We start from the raw sequence: 14,222 nt of genomic DNA on the forward strand, positions 1-14,222 counted from the left end.
CCGCAGCGTCGCCACAACCAGGTCGCATACTTACAACGGGACTGGCTTATACTCACTCTACATGTTACCGGAACTGGGAGCCGTCAGTTCTCGTAGAGCGGTTGCCAACAACCCACGCTCGGCGGTTAAACGTAACCCCGGAGCAGACTCCCGGGTCTGGCTTATACTCACTCTACATGTTACCGGAACTGGGAGCCGTCAGTTCTCGTAGAGCGGTTGCCAACAACCCACGCTCGGCGGTTAAACGTAACCCCGGAGCAGACTCACCGAACTGGAGACTTTTCCAGCTGATATACTCTTTTCCAGATATAAACATTCATGTGAACAGCAGAGCAAGGCTAAAAAACACATTCCATTCTGGTTACATACAGATAAGAAGATTCACACGGGGAGGTGTGTAATAAGATTCACACGGGACTAAGCAACACCTCCATTCCGGTTAGATTCACACATGTATTGGGACATAATTTTTAACCGTTTCACCACATTCCACTGCTTGACCCAATACATGTGTTACACTATGATTCACACATGTATTGGGACATAATTTTACACCACATTCCACTGCTTGGCCCAATACGTGTGTTACATTATGCTTAATTCAGTTCAATTCGTTTCAGTTAATTTCAGTTCAGTCAATTCAGTGTAGTTCAATTCAGCTCAGTTCAGGTCTGTTCAGTTCAATTCAATTGTGTTCAATTCAGTTCCGTCCATTTCAATTCAATTTAGCTCAGTTCCATTTTGTTCCGTTCAATTTGATTCACTTCAGTTCCACTCAGTTCAGTTCAGTTCAATCCCATTCAATTCTGTTAACTCCGCTTCAGCTTTTTGGACATGCCCACATCCTCCGCTGTACCCCAGGCAAGGGGTTCTTCGGCAGGACTGGGATCCTCTCAAGGGTGGACAGCAGCGACCCTGGGGTTCCTCCGGTCGCCCCCCACCATTTCTCAAACAAACTGCCACGTCATGCCACGGTCCATGCCATCCCGGGACGGTCGGGACCTCCACAGTTTGTTCTTCTGGTTTCTTAGTCTTTTTCCAAAACATTGTTCCGTATCAAAATCTCTCCTCAATTGCGATTGACCCTGCTCGCAGCGCCAAATGTTTTAAAAAATTCTCAAGGTCAGGTTCGTAGGAGAGTAGTCTGACACAGAACAAACGACCAAGAGGCGAGTCTGCTAGAATATGAGCATTTTATTCCCCGCAGCGTCGCCACAACCAGGTCTCATACTTACAACGGGTCTGGCTTATACACACTCTACATGTTACCGGAACTGGGAGCCGTCAGTTCTCGTAGAGCGGTTGCCAACAACCCACGCTCGGCGGTTAAACGTAACCCCGGAGCAGACTCCCGGGTCTTGCTTATACTCACTCTACATGTTACCGGAACTGGGAGCCGTCAGTTCTCGTAGAGCGGTTGCCAACAACCCACGCTCGGCGGTTAAACGTAACCCCGGAGCAGACTCACCGAACTGGAGACTTTTCCAGCTGATATACTCTTTTCCAGATATAAACATTCATGTGAACAGCAGAGCAAGGCTAAAAAACACATTCCATTCTGGTTACATACAGATAAGAAGATTCACACGGGGAGGTGTGTAATAAGATTCACACGGGACTAAGCAACACCTCCATTCCGGTTAGATTCACACATGTATTGGGACATAATTTTTAACCGTTTCACCACATTCCACTGCTTGACCCAATACATGTGTTACACTATGATTCACACATGTATTGGGACATAATTTTACACCACAATTGCCTAGGGCGGTCGTGGATGCAGAATCATAAAGGATATTTCAGCGACTGCTGGACATGCGCGTGGATATCAGTGAGTTGAGGGTGCATAGGTTAAATTATTACATTTTGCATTAGGATTAAAACTCGGCACAGCATCGTGGGCCTAAGGGCCTGTTCTGTGCTGTACGTTTCTATGGTATACATTCTCCATGTTCGACGATTGACCTCCCATAACCGTACAATCACAGAGCCATAAACTATGTATCATCAGAAATAAAGCACGGTCTACATTACTCCCACTTTCCGACACGTCGCCCGTAGCTGTGAATGTTTTTTTACTTCAAGTGCCCGTCCAAGTGCGTTTTTAACGATTCTGACGTTACCGTGGCAATGCTCCTCTCAGGACATACATTCCACCTTTTGTTGGAAAAACAACCATCAAAACCTGTCTAAAACAGAAAACGCTTCACTTCTAATGTGTGCTTCCTTTTTTTTATCTAACCACAAAAAAAAGCAGCTCGGATATATCCAGTCTGTCTATGCCCCTTGTAATCTTATCCATCTGAAGCACGTCCCCCTCAGGCTACTCTGCTCTAAAGCCAACAATCCGAGCTTCTAAGCCTCTCTTCATAGGTGATATGCTGCATCTCAGGGAACATGCCTGTTCATCCCTTCTGCACCCCTCCCATGCATTTTCATTCTTCTTGTGCTATGGCGCCCAAAACAGCACACAGCATTCCACCTGTGGGGAAATAAAATTCTGTTTAGCTCTTACTCTCTGTGCTTAAATGAATAAAGGCCATATCCACAGTCCTGTGGGCCTTCTCAGGTGAATTATTATCCTGTTCAGTCACAATCAGGGATCTGTGGTAAAGCACACTCTGGGCTTTCAATGGTGCTGCCCTTCTTTGAGGATTCTCCTGTCTGGTTCCGATTCCCAAAGTGCATCTCCTCATATTCATAGGGTTACATTCCATTGACCTGCCCACTTGACCTACCTATCCATATCTTTCAGTAACAGAAGACAGTCCTCTTCACTGTCAACCACATAGGAATTTTTTATATTAAGCTCAAACTTACATGTCTCACTCAACCCATCCCCGTCCACCCTCCAATTTATATCATTGATGATTACTGTGAATAATAAGCGACACAACACTTACCCCTGTCTCCTGCTACTGAGAAGATTTTGTGTGTAAGTTGTCTTGAAACTCTATGGGGCTTTATCAAAGGTATTGCTGACAACACATATAAACGAACACCTAAAAAAAACAATAACATTTATTAGGCATGACGTCCTTCGAATGACGTCATGCTGATTATTCCTGATTCTGCATTGCCGATCCAAATGGAGAACATTGTTCTCCTTTTCTGGTTTCTCCAGTAGTTTCCCTAACACTGATCTGATATTCATTGGTCTATACCTCCCTGTTGTATCTCCACCACCTTTCATCTAAAGGGTGTTCTCTATTCCTCTGGCACATCCCCTGTGACCAGATTCTACTTAAACGTTTGAGCATAGAACATTGACCATTGAACATTACAGCACAGTACAGGAATTTTAGCCCTCCATGTTTTGATGACCTTATATCTTTCTCTCAGATTAAACGGAGCCAGCCACCCTTCATTTTACTATATTCTATGTACCTATCCAGTACTCGTTTAAAGTTTTCTCATGTATCTGACTCTACTAATACTGTGGTCAGTGCATTCCACGAGCACAAAACTCACTGTGCAGGAAACGACATCAGGCATCTCCCCAAAACCCTCTTCCAAAAACAAGAAAATTATGTCCCAATATGATAGCCATTTACGCCACGGGCAAAAGTCTCTGGCTATTCACTCCATCTATGCCTGTGCTGTACCTCTATCAAATCACCTCTCATCCTTCTGATTTTTCCTTGAGTAAAGCCCTAACTCTCTGAACATATCTTTTGAAGACATGTCTTCCAGTCCAGGCAGCATCCTGGTAAGTGTCATGGCCTTTCCTTTCTTGTATCCCACAGCAGCATGGGATAAAACTCACCTAGTACTGAGGATTTGTTTAATTTTATACTAGGCAAAAACAATCATTCCTGCTCGCATTTTATGTAAATGTGTTTAAGAGCTTCACAGTCAATCTTCTCGAATTCTTGACATGCATCATCCTTCTCCATAACAAACCAGGGGTGAAGCTTTCATGTAACAATGTAACAATGTTTACGAGCTTCACACAAAGATTGCCTGCTTGGTTTCTTTTGGACAGTAATTGTTCCCTGGTAATATTTTGCTAGTTGCTGCAATTCTGAATAATCCTGGGATTCCGCCGAACTTTGCCTGCTTGCAATTTTTCATGTTCCGGAGTTAGTCAGTCCCCACTGGTGTGAATTTTCAATGTTTCACTGCGATCACCTCTCATTCGTTGAAACTCCACTGAACACAGACGGAGAATCATCGGACAATCTTCGAATCTGCAGCATTAAACTGGAGAATACCCATTCAGTATATGTGATCAGTATATACTTGTTTATATCAGAAAATCATAACTGCACACAATGCTACAGCTTCCCTCTCACCAACACACTATGAAACTGGCGCAGGATCTTTTTACTTCTCGTGGAAACAAAGTACTGCAGATACTGGAATCTGTACTGAAAAGAAAACAATTGCCGGAGAGCTCATCAGGGCAGGCAGCATAATTGGAGAGACAGCAAGCTGACGTTGAGTCGAGATGACTCTTCATCATCTATCTCGTGATGCCCATTAAATGAAGAAAATCTGAATTTTACAAACTCTGTTTGCATAGGTTCATCTCAATATCATTTGCTTTAAATTTTTTCTTAGAATTCACTGTGTGAACTCCCTAAAAATGTCCCCCGAGCATTCAACTATACCACATCCACAAGTTCTTATTTGTTGATGTCTACAAGAGATATCTTCAAACAAGAAGAATGTAAACTATGACTTCCCTTTCATTAACAGTCAATCATTCCCTTGAAGTTTGCTTTCATTTTCTCAGTGAAAGTGAGGACTGCAGATGCTTGAGAGTCAGAGCCGAAAAGTGTGACATTGGAACAGCACAGCTGGCCAGGCAGTAACGGAGGAGGAGGCGAGTCGAAGTTTCGGGCAGAGGGCCTTCATCAGGAATATGGGATGGAAGCAGAACGAGGCTGACAGGACATCTTTAACTGCCACCGCGTCCATCTTCTGTCCCACCTGCCTTCTCCACCAGTAACTGTCACTTCCCACTGTATCTACCCATCACCTTCCTAGCTACCTTAGCCCAGCTTCATCCCCACACCCTATTTTTCACAGCCTCCGGACATCGCACCGCCCTCATTCCAGATGAAGTAATTATGGCCGAAACGTCATCCCTCCTGCAACTTGGATGCTGCATGACCTCCCTTACTTTTCCAGTGCCTCACAGTTGTACGAGCAGTGAGTGTCCAATATCGCATTTTTAAGTAATAGATCCCAACACATTCCCTCATGTAGATGACAAGATAACTAGTCTGTAGTTCTCGACTCAACCTTTCCTCCCCTTTTAAATCTATTAGAATGCGATTATACCCTTACAGTTTTAACTTGGAAGAATGCATGATCTTCCAGGCATTCAATAAGTCGATTTCTGCTTGCTCTGATATTCCGGTATCAAGTGTATTTTGTCCATCAGACTTATCAAAACTCAATAAAGTTTTGTTTCCAATTACTACCTCGTCACTGGCATAAATGATTGCGTTTTAGTTACACATGTTCCTGGGTCATAAGTTATTCATGGGAGATTTTCTAAATCTTCCTCCATGAATAAAATACAATTAACTGTTTCCTTTTTCTGTCATTTTTTGTTCATTTAAAAACAATACCCTGTCCGCACATTCACTGTTCCACATATGATCTTGCTTTTATTTTCCTTTCAAGAAATGTCAGAAGCTTTACGCCAGTCTTTATGCTTCTTGTTATTCTGCATCATTGTTTTCTTTTCTTTGATTTCCTTCTCAGTTTATTGACCCTTCTTTGTTGTGTCCCAAATTCGCTGATTCAACAATACATGGAACTTTTCTGAGCCACTTCCTTTGATCTAATAAAATGTTAAGCTTTTATTGTTAACCATCTTTCCGTTGCCTTTCTCTTTTGCTATTTTCACCCTGAGGGGATGTACGCATACTTCATACTCTGAAGTGATTCTGCAAGTAACAGTTATTGCCTGTCTTTTTGAAATCTATTTCATGTACATTTTCAGTTCATTTGAAGCCATCACCTTCTTCATTCTTTCCTGGCTTCCGTAACTTAGGCACTTCCAATTGAAAATAAAACAATCAGTTTTGTGTTCAGACTTTGGGCCCTTGAAGACAGAAACAGGGGAATATATTACGGGGAAGAAAGAAGAATTGAATTGGTACTTCAAAACTGTGTTCACTGGAGTACAGACAAGCAATTTCCCTGAGGTAACAGTGGCTGAGGGACCTGAAGTTAAGGGAATTTATATTTTCCAGGAATTGGTGTTGGAGAGACTGTTGGTCTGAAGGTTGATACGTCCTCGGGGCCTGATGGTCTACATCCCAGGGTACTCAAGGAGGTGGCGTGAGAAATCGCGGATGCGTTGGTGATTATTTTCCAGAGTTCGATAGATTCGGGATCAGTTCTTGCGGATTGGAGGGTGGCTAATGTCGTACCATTTTTTAAGAAAGGCGGGAGAGAGTATAGACCAGTTAGTCTGACCTCAGTGGTGGGAAAGATGCTAGAGTCTATTATAAAGGATGAAATTACGATACAGCTGGATAGTAGCAACGGGATAGGTCAGAGTCAGCATGGATTTATGAAGGGGAAATCATGCTTGATTAATCTTCTGGAATTTTTTGAGGATGTAACTCTGAAGATGGTCGAGGGAGATCCAGAAGATGTAGTGTACCTGGACTTTCAAAAAGCTTTTGATAAAATCCCACGTAGTAGGTTAGTGAGCAAACTTAGGGCGCACGGTATTAGGGGCAAATTACGAACTTGGATTGAAAGTTGGTTGGCTGACAGGAAACAAACAGTAGTGATAAACGATTCCATTTCGGAATGGCAGGCAGTGACGAGTAGGGTACAGCAGGGATCAGTGCTGGGACCGCAGCTTTTTACAATATATATTAATGATATAGAAGATGGTATTAGTAATAACATTAGCAAATTTGCTGATGATACTAAGCTGGGTGGCAGGGTGAAATGTGAGGAGGATGTTAGGAGATTACAGGGTGACCTGGTCAGTTTAGGTGAGTATTCAGATGCAGTTTAGTGTGAATGGTTATCCACTTTGGTGGCAAGAACAGGAAGGCAGATTATTACAGTACAAAGAGATCTGGGTGTTCTTGTACACCAGTCAATGAAGGTGAGCATGCAGGTACAGCAGGTAATGAAGAAGGCGAATATAATGCTGGCCTTTATAAGAAGATGAATTGAATATAGAAGCAAAGAGGTGAGTCAGCAGCTGTATAGGCCCTGGTAACACCACACCTGGAGTATTGTGTGCGGTTCTGGTCTCCAAAATTGAGGAAAGACATTCTGGCTATTGAGGGAGTGCAGCCTAGGTTCACAAGGTCAATTCCTGGAATGGCGAGACTACCTTGCGCTGAAAGACTGGAGAAACTGGGCTTGCATACCATTTAGTTGAGAAGACTGAGAGGGGATCTGATTGAGACATATAAGATTATTGAATGATTGGACAATCTGGAGGCAGGAAACATGTTTCTGCTGAAGGGTGAGTGCCGAACCAGAGGACACGGCTTAAAACTATGGGGTAGACTAGTTAGGGTAGAGATGAGGAGAACCTTCTTCACCCAGAGAGTGGTAGTTGTGTGGAATGCTCTGTCCCAGAGGGCAGTGGAGGCCTAGTCTCTGGATTCATTTAAGAAAGAGTTGGACAGAGTTCTCAAGGATAGTGGAATCAAGGGTTATGGAGATAAAGCAGGAACAGGATACTGATTAAGGATGATCAGCTATGACCATATTGAAAGTTGGTGCAGGGTCGAAGGGCAGAATGGCCTACTCCTGCAACTATTGTCTATTGTCTATTGTTATGCCAAATTAACTATTCCCAATATCTCCTTTACAGCAAGGTTTTCAATTCGCTCTTTTGATCATACAATACCAATTCCAAAACAGCCTGATCTGAAACTTGGTGCTCAACATCATGTTAAAGGAAACCATTTCACCCATGCTCGTGATATCCATTTCTCCACGCATTAGCATTCCCTTGGTTTAATGCAGGTTTGACGCAATTGAATTGCTTCGTGATTTCTGCAGTGCCCAGAATCTGTTAGATGTAATTTCCTATTTTATAACATGCCCAACATTCACATTGCAGTGTTTGCTTTACTACGTAACTTTGCTCCATGTTTGCGTCTTCATACTGATCCTAATCTCCACCTCAGCAGATTCAGTGGAATCTGAGTGACGCGGGCTCTGGGATATTAATAGTAGATTCATGCAAGATCTTTCGCAGGGTTGATCTCAGCATTGATATCATGTTGCAACATCTCATCTCTTCTTCTTAAGTGTCATTGTGACATTTTTTACCTGATCGCCTGTTACTCTGGAGGAGTGGGGGAGGACAATGATCTTTCAACAACAGTGTCTGATCCCCCAAACAGCCGAGATTGCTGTAAACTATGAGAACCTTTCAGCAGGTTGGCAATGTGTTACTGCTACTGTACATGATCGTAATGAGTCACTATTGGATCAGTTTGTACAGATTTAACAGCCTCACTCATGACAGGGCATTAGAATTAACTCAGAGGTTATTCTGAAAGTACTGTATTCATCATATAATCACTACAGTTTGGAAGGAGGCTATTTGACCCATCTACTTCACACTAATCCTCCACAGCACACTCACACCCTACACAATCTCTGTCATTCTGCATTTTGCGTAGTTAATGTGGGCGGCACGGTGGCACAGTGGTTAGTACTGCTGTCTCACAGCGCCAGAGATCCGGGTTCAATTCCCGCCTCAGGTGACTGACTGTGTGGAGTTTGCACATTCTCCCCGTGTCTGCGTGGGTTTCCTCCAGGTGCTCCGGTTTCCTCCCACAGTCCAAAGATGTGCAGGTTAGTGAATTGGCCATGCTAAATTGCCCGTAGTGTTAGGTAAGGGGTAAATGTAGGCGTATGGGTGGTTTGCGCTTCGGCGGGTCAGTGTGGACTTGTTGGGCCGAAGGTCCTGTTTCCACACTGTAATGTACTGTAATGTAATGTAATGTACCCAGTCTGCACGTCCCCGATGTTTTAGATAATTGATCTTGGCCAATCCACCTAGACTGGTCATCTTGGGACTGTGGGAGAAAACTGGAAAACCTTGCAGAAACCCATGCAGACAAGACCGGAATATGCAAACTCCACACAGACAGTGATGCCTGACTGGAACTGAACTCAGGTCTCTGACATTGCGAGGCATCAGAGCTAACCACCACGCTACCCTGTGTGGTCGAAGGAACTCTCGTGCACATCGAAGCATTACAAAGCCTTGTTTCTGCCCAGTATCGGAAAGGGAACTTTCCTATATGAAGTGAATGTGATAATTTCATATTCTGACGCTTCTGTGCTGTCACGCATCATATATCGATTTACACGAAACAGGTTTTTTTTTGCGGTCAACTTGAACAGAACTCACCCGTAACAAGATGCAACTTAACACCTTAACACTTATAAGTGGTAGCAATACGATACAAACCCACACTTACTTTGATACAAAGCCTAAATCCAGCACCTTAGCCAACTCAGCCACACGACCAAATTGAACTGAATCCATGAGTGAAATTTGCTACCAGCTCCTGAGGGTTTTGCTGCATCTCTCGCAGCACAAGGAAGTGATAAATCCAGTGAGCCATCAATTGAACTTAACACAAAGTTCTCTGTCAAGCCCAGGTAACAGGAATGGGAACACTGTTTCCTTTAAACACGGGAATCACGTTCAATCAATATCTGTCTCCTTCTACATCACCAAGTGGAATCAACATCCTAATGGAACAGCAAGATGGGGTTGAGAGAAGTTTAAGCAAGAACTGGTTCATGTGAGGTGTCGGCACCTCTAAGATTTAAACCCTGGATATCTTTGTTTAACGAGATGGCACTTTAAACAACTAAGGCACACGTCATATTAACGGATGAGACAGAGAGATGGGCCGGTTGATGCAACACCTATTAAAATTTACAAGGATAACAGGATTTGTTTTAAAGCTCACCAAGAGAAAGCAATTACATGGCAAATTGAGGAGTCCAATTCAGATATCGGGCCTGGAACAATAGAACAGCAAGAGAAACGTCTTCAAACCTGTTGTAGCAGATAAGGAGGATGCTATTAAATTCCTGTATCCTCATATACTGTGTCAGATAGAAGACAATTAGTCCATCGATACAACACCATAGGACCCATGATAGACCATGCAGCACCTGTATCGTGTTACACAACAGAAGAATGAGACTATTCAGCCTTCTCAATGATGAAAAACTATAATTGGAAGAAGCCACAAAGTGAGGGGAAATTGTTAGTTTAGAGCAAGGCTATTTCGCCCATTGAGTGTGTTGCACAAGAACAGCAGAAAGACGTGAAGCTTGTTGAGTTTTTTCACGTAAACATAAGGAGGTAATTCAATCGCATTTCTGTTGAATTGGACCAGGAGCAAAACAGTCACTTACTGAAACTCATTTCAGCGATATAGGAGGAGACTGTTCAGGATCTCGAGCCTGTTCTCGACGTTTTTGAGAAGTCACTTGAGCCTCTTGAAACGTTGCACCATAGCAGGACGATTCTGTAAATCCCCAAAAGTCTCCACAATAACACGAGGAGAACATTCAGATCTTGAGCGGCTTCGTCAGGAAAAGGAGCAGGACATTCATGAGTATCGAGACTACAATGTCCGAAACACCCGGAGTACATTCAGCGAATGAAGTAAACCAGGACAAAAATGAATCCATTCAGCCAGTCATGCCTGTACCCAGCAAACGGAGCAGATCTTTGAGCGTTTTGCGTCTGTTACACGGGAAATGATTTGGGAACGTAGAGGTTATAGAAATGTAAGCACTTAGAATAACCAGCCACACAAGGGGATATAAAGTAGAGAGCAAACTATTGGAATTGATGCTGTTGTTGAAACCTGTTATTAAACGATTAAAAATAGGGGATTGTCAAAGTCCAAATAGAATCCATTACAGTCAACATCATTTTAAGAAAGATAAGTCGAGTATGAATTGTTTGCCAAGTGTATATATAAATGTGTCAAACAAAGTGGAGAAAAGGCATCCTATAGATATATTGTAATTGAACATCCAGATGACATTGGCAGAAGGTGCCCCACAAATGATGGCCATGCGATACAAGCACCAGCCGGCTTAAAAAAATGGTTGGAGGGATGGTTGGCTAACCAATGAATGCCGTGCTATGGAGGTAACAGTGTTGGATTGGGTTGGACAAGGTAAAAAAAATCACACGACACTAGGTTATAGTCCAAAGGGATTTAAAAAAAAAAACACTAGCCTTTCAAGCGCTGCAGCTTCAGCAGGTATTAATGAAAATGAAGGCCAGAGAGATAATTTATGAGGAAAAGATCAAAAGGTCATGCAACTTATGCACATAGATTCAATACATGTAAGATGGCTCTAACATCTTTAGTCAGTGAGAATGGAGGTGAAGGGCTTGATACAGCAGTCTTCAAATTTCAGACTTTATGTCAAATCACTGCCTGGAGATAACTTAAGGCATTATCGATGTAAAGGAGGGGACCCTTCTGATCAGGTCATGTATTTTAGGCGTGTGGAGGTTTTGAGACTGTCTGTGTTTTCAACTGGTGCCAGACCCGTTTTATTTCCAAGTAGGACTTCATAAAATGTCACATTATCTGATGTCCATATATTTTATGGTCTTAAACAAAATATAATCTATCTGCAAATACAAATCAGCAAATATATATTCACACCAAATATTTGAATATATGGGCTTGTGTGCGTGTCTGAGAGAGTATAAGTGTGAGCTTGTGAAAGAGAGTGAGAGTGAGAGTGTGTCTATTTAAGACACAGACAGATACAGCAGAGCCCTCTCCCCACACGCTCTCACTCCATTGTTTCATAACTTCGCCTCGCAGCACCTCTGCTTCACTTGTTCATATTGCCGACCCAGATGGTGTAAGTACGGTCCACATGCGCCGTCCAGAATTGAGTTACAAAATGCTCAGTTCCCCGTGATCGTCTGAGGCAAATTATAGCACAACCTCCAACAAACAATCCCCAGCACCTCCATTAACGTTTCAATAGCAAAAGTCAGCCAGAAGCCCCTCAGCTTCAAGTTAGATGCCTTGTCCTGTACAATAATACTTGGGGCCATCCCCGTTACTGACTGCACGATCAGCTGGGAGGGACCAACAAAGGCGTTCAGAGGACTGGCACAGAACAAGTTTCAAAGATGTGACTCAGATACCATGACCAGGGAAAAATACAGAGGGGCAGGGAGACTCACGAAAAGATAGAAACAAACAATTCATTAACTGAGAACATGTTGTGGAAATATAGCGGAAAGAAAGGCAGAAGTGTTATGCTTTGGACGGTTTAATTCAAAAGAATGAGAACATTGAAAAACGGCTTTGCCAGGTCAACTGATATGGCACGTCACATCACATTCTGAAACTGCCTCACAGAACCAGCCCAGACAGTAGAAACTGAGACAAGGTAACAGAAAAGCACAGACAGCTGTGCAGACAGTGCTCGTGCATTGGTCAGGAAACCAAGCTTGTGTCCAACATTGGAAGTATTTCAAACCTGTGTCAGTATATTGCTGTGAGCCGTGAACTAGATATCTGCTGAACAAGTGAAGATTTGCAGTAATTGGGGTTCCCGCAAATTTATTTCTGTATCTGTACGTACCAGCTCAAGGAAAGGTTCTTTATGTGTGCTTGCATCTGTATCTGAGGCGGTGGTAGATGTGAAAGTCATTGTGGGACAAAGTACACCCATGGAGGAAGTCCATTTTAATATGAGTAACTGGAAGGGGTGATGTCATGTTTGTTAATATTAAAATAATGGCATTACGAATCCCAATAGCAATATAAATCACTGCGCACAAGATGGATCAAATTTCGGTGCGATTTCAGATACGAGCCATGGAGTGTCAACCCAGATTTGCTTCTTCAGGTTTGATGCTGGAATTGTCAGCAGCAGATTATTGACATCAGTAAGACTGTATTTCATAGGTCAATGTCCCAGATAGGCTGAGCCAGTGAAATATATTCTGGAGTTGTTATGAATGACAATTAGAATGGTGAGTTATGGTAGCAGAAATCAGTTCATGGTCAAAGCGATCACCACAGCTGCACATTGTCTCTTTCAGGCTCAGATATTGGCTCGAAATTGGAGTGAGATTAAGAAAATGATGTTTGTAATCAGAACAGAAGAGACTAATCTCCACACTCACAATATTCAAATAACAGGGGCAGTGATACAATGAATCGTGGTTCACAGCTGAAACTGAAAGATCAACATAGAGACACACAAGGGACTCTGCCAGAAGGAAAGAGAGAGAGAGAGAGAGAGCATTAACAATTTGACTGATGTAGATAGTTTGTGGAGTGAATATCTGGATTCAGACTCTCAACTGGTACAATAGCAGCAACAAGGAGAGTCGAGTAAATGAAAATAACAGTATTGTGTTCACAAACGGTGTATGTAATTAATAACTGAAAAGTAAGACTTACCAGGGACACCAACAATAGCCAGGATTGGATAATAAATATATTGAATAATGTTAAGTACATATGTAATTCGCCCTGACAATGGCAAATAATCGTAATATGTAGAGAGAGCCCAAATATTCCACGATAAATCCCTGTCCACTGTTGCAATATTCCGGTATAATGTAGTCAGATTCTGATCCATTGTTGGAACACTCCCGTGTAATGCTATAAGATTCTGATCTGTCCTTCCCCTCTCCCTGGAGCTGCTGATTCCTGCTCGTGCTTTAGTGGCTCTTACTCATTTTTTGGTATAACACTGTGAATGGAGAGCAGTTTTCATTAAAAGATGTAAACCCTCCACTGGGATAATTTCAATCCATGGAGGCTCTCATTAATCACAGTCACTGTACAAACAGTTTCAGTTAACCCCTTCCTTTCATCACTTTTCAATGCCCTAATAAAAGGTAACATTTACTGAGAGGGTATGGATGGAATGAATGAGAGTTTTTGAAGGATGGACCATAAATCTTTCAATGTTTTTAATCCTTCGTGCTTGTATTGGGGAATAGTGCTATGCCACTGCAGAGTGGTGCATTTTCCACCCTGTTTATACGAGACCAGCGGCAGAACGTGACTGATTGGAAAATTAACAGAGATCATAAATTACGATAGCAATATTTATGGCCTATGGACATCATGTAATGCTGCACCTATTGTGAAGTACCCTGATTCCAAATCGTATCGTAACATTTAGATATCATTTAGATCATTGGTTTGAACTTCTCCGGAACAGGGGTAACAGTC

At 42.6% G+C, this 14,222-nt stretch overlaps 1 pseudogene; it reads right to left on the reverse strand.

Annotated features, from left to right (window-relative positions):
- The window catches only part of LOC148147051 (putative G protein-coupled receptor 139), a 79,875-nt pseudogene extending 66,255 nt beyond the window's left edge, over positions 1 to 13,620 (reverse strand).
- Between the last annotated feature and the right edge of the window lie 602 nt (positions 13,621 to 14,222).

The sequence above is a fragment of the Chiloscyllium plagiosum genome, unplaced genomic scaffold (assembly GCF_037043375.1).
Source record: "Chiloscyllium plagiosum isolate Xiang-an unplaced genomic scaffold, Cpla_swu_hap1 HiC_scaffold_18, whole genome shotgun sequence".
Lineage (NCBI taxonomy): Eukaryota > Metazoa > Chordata > Chondrichthyes > Orectolobiformes > Hemiscylliidae > Chiloscyllium > Chiloscyllium plagiosum.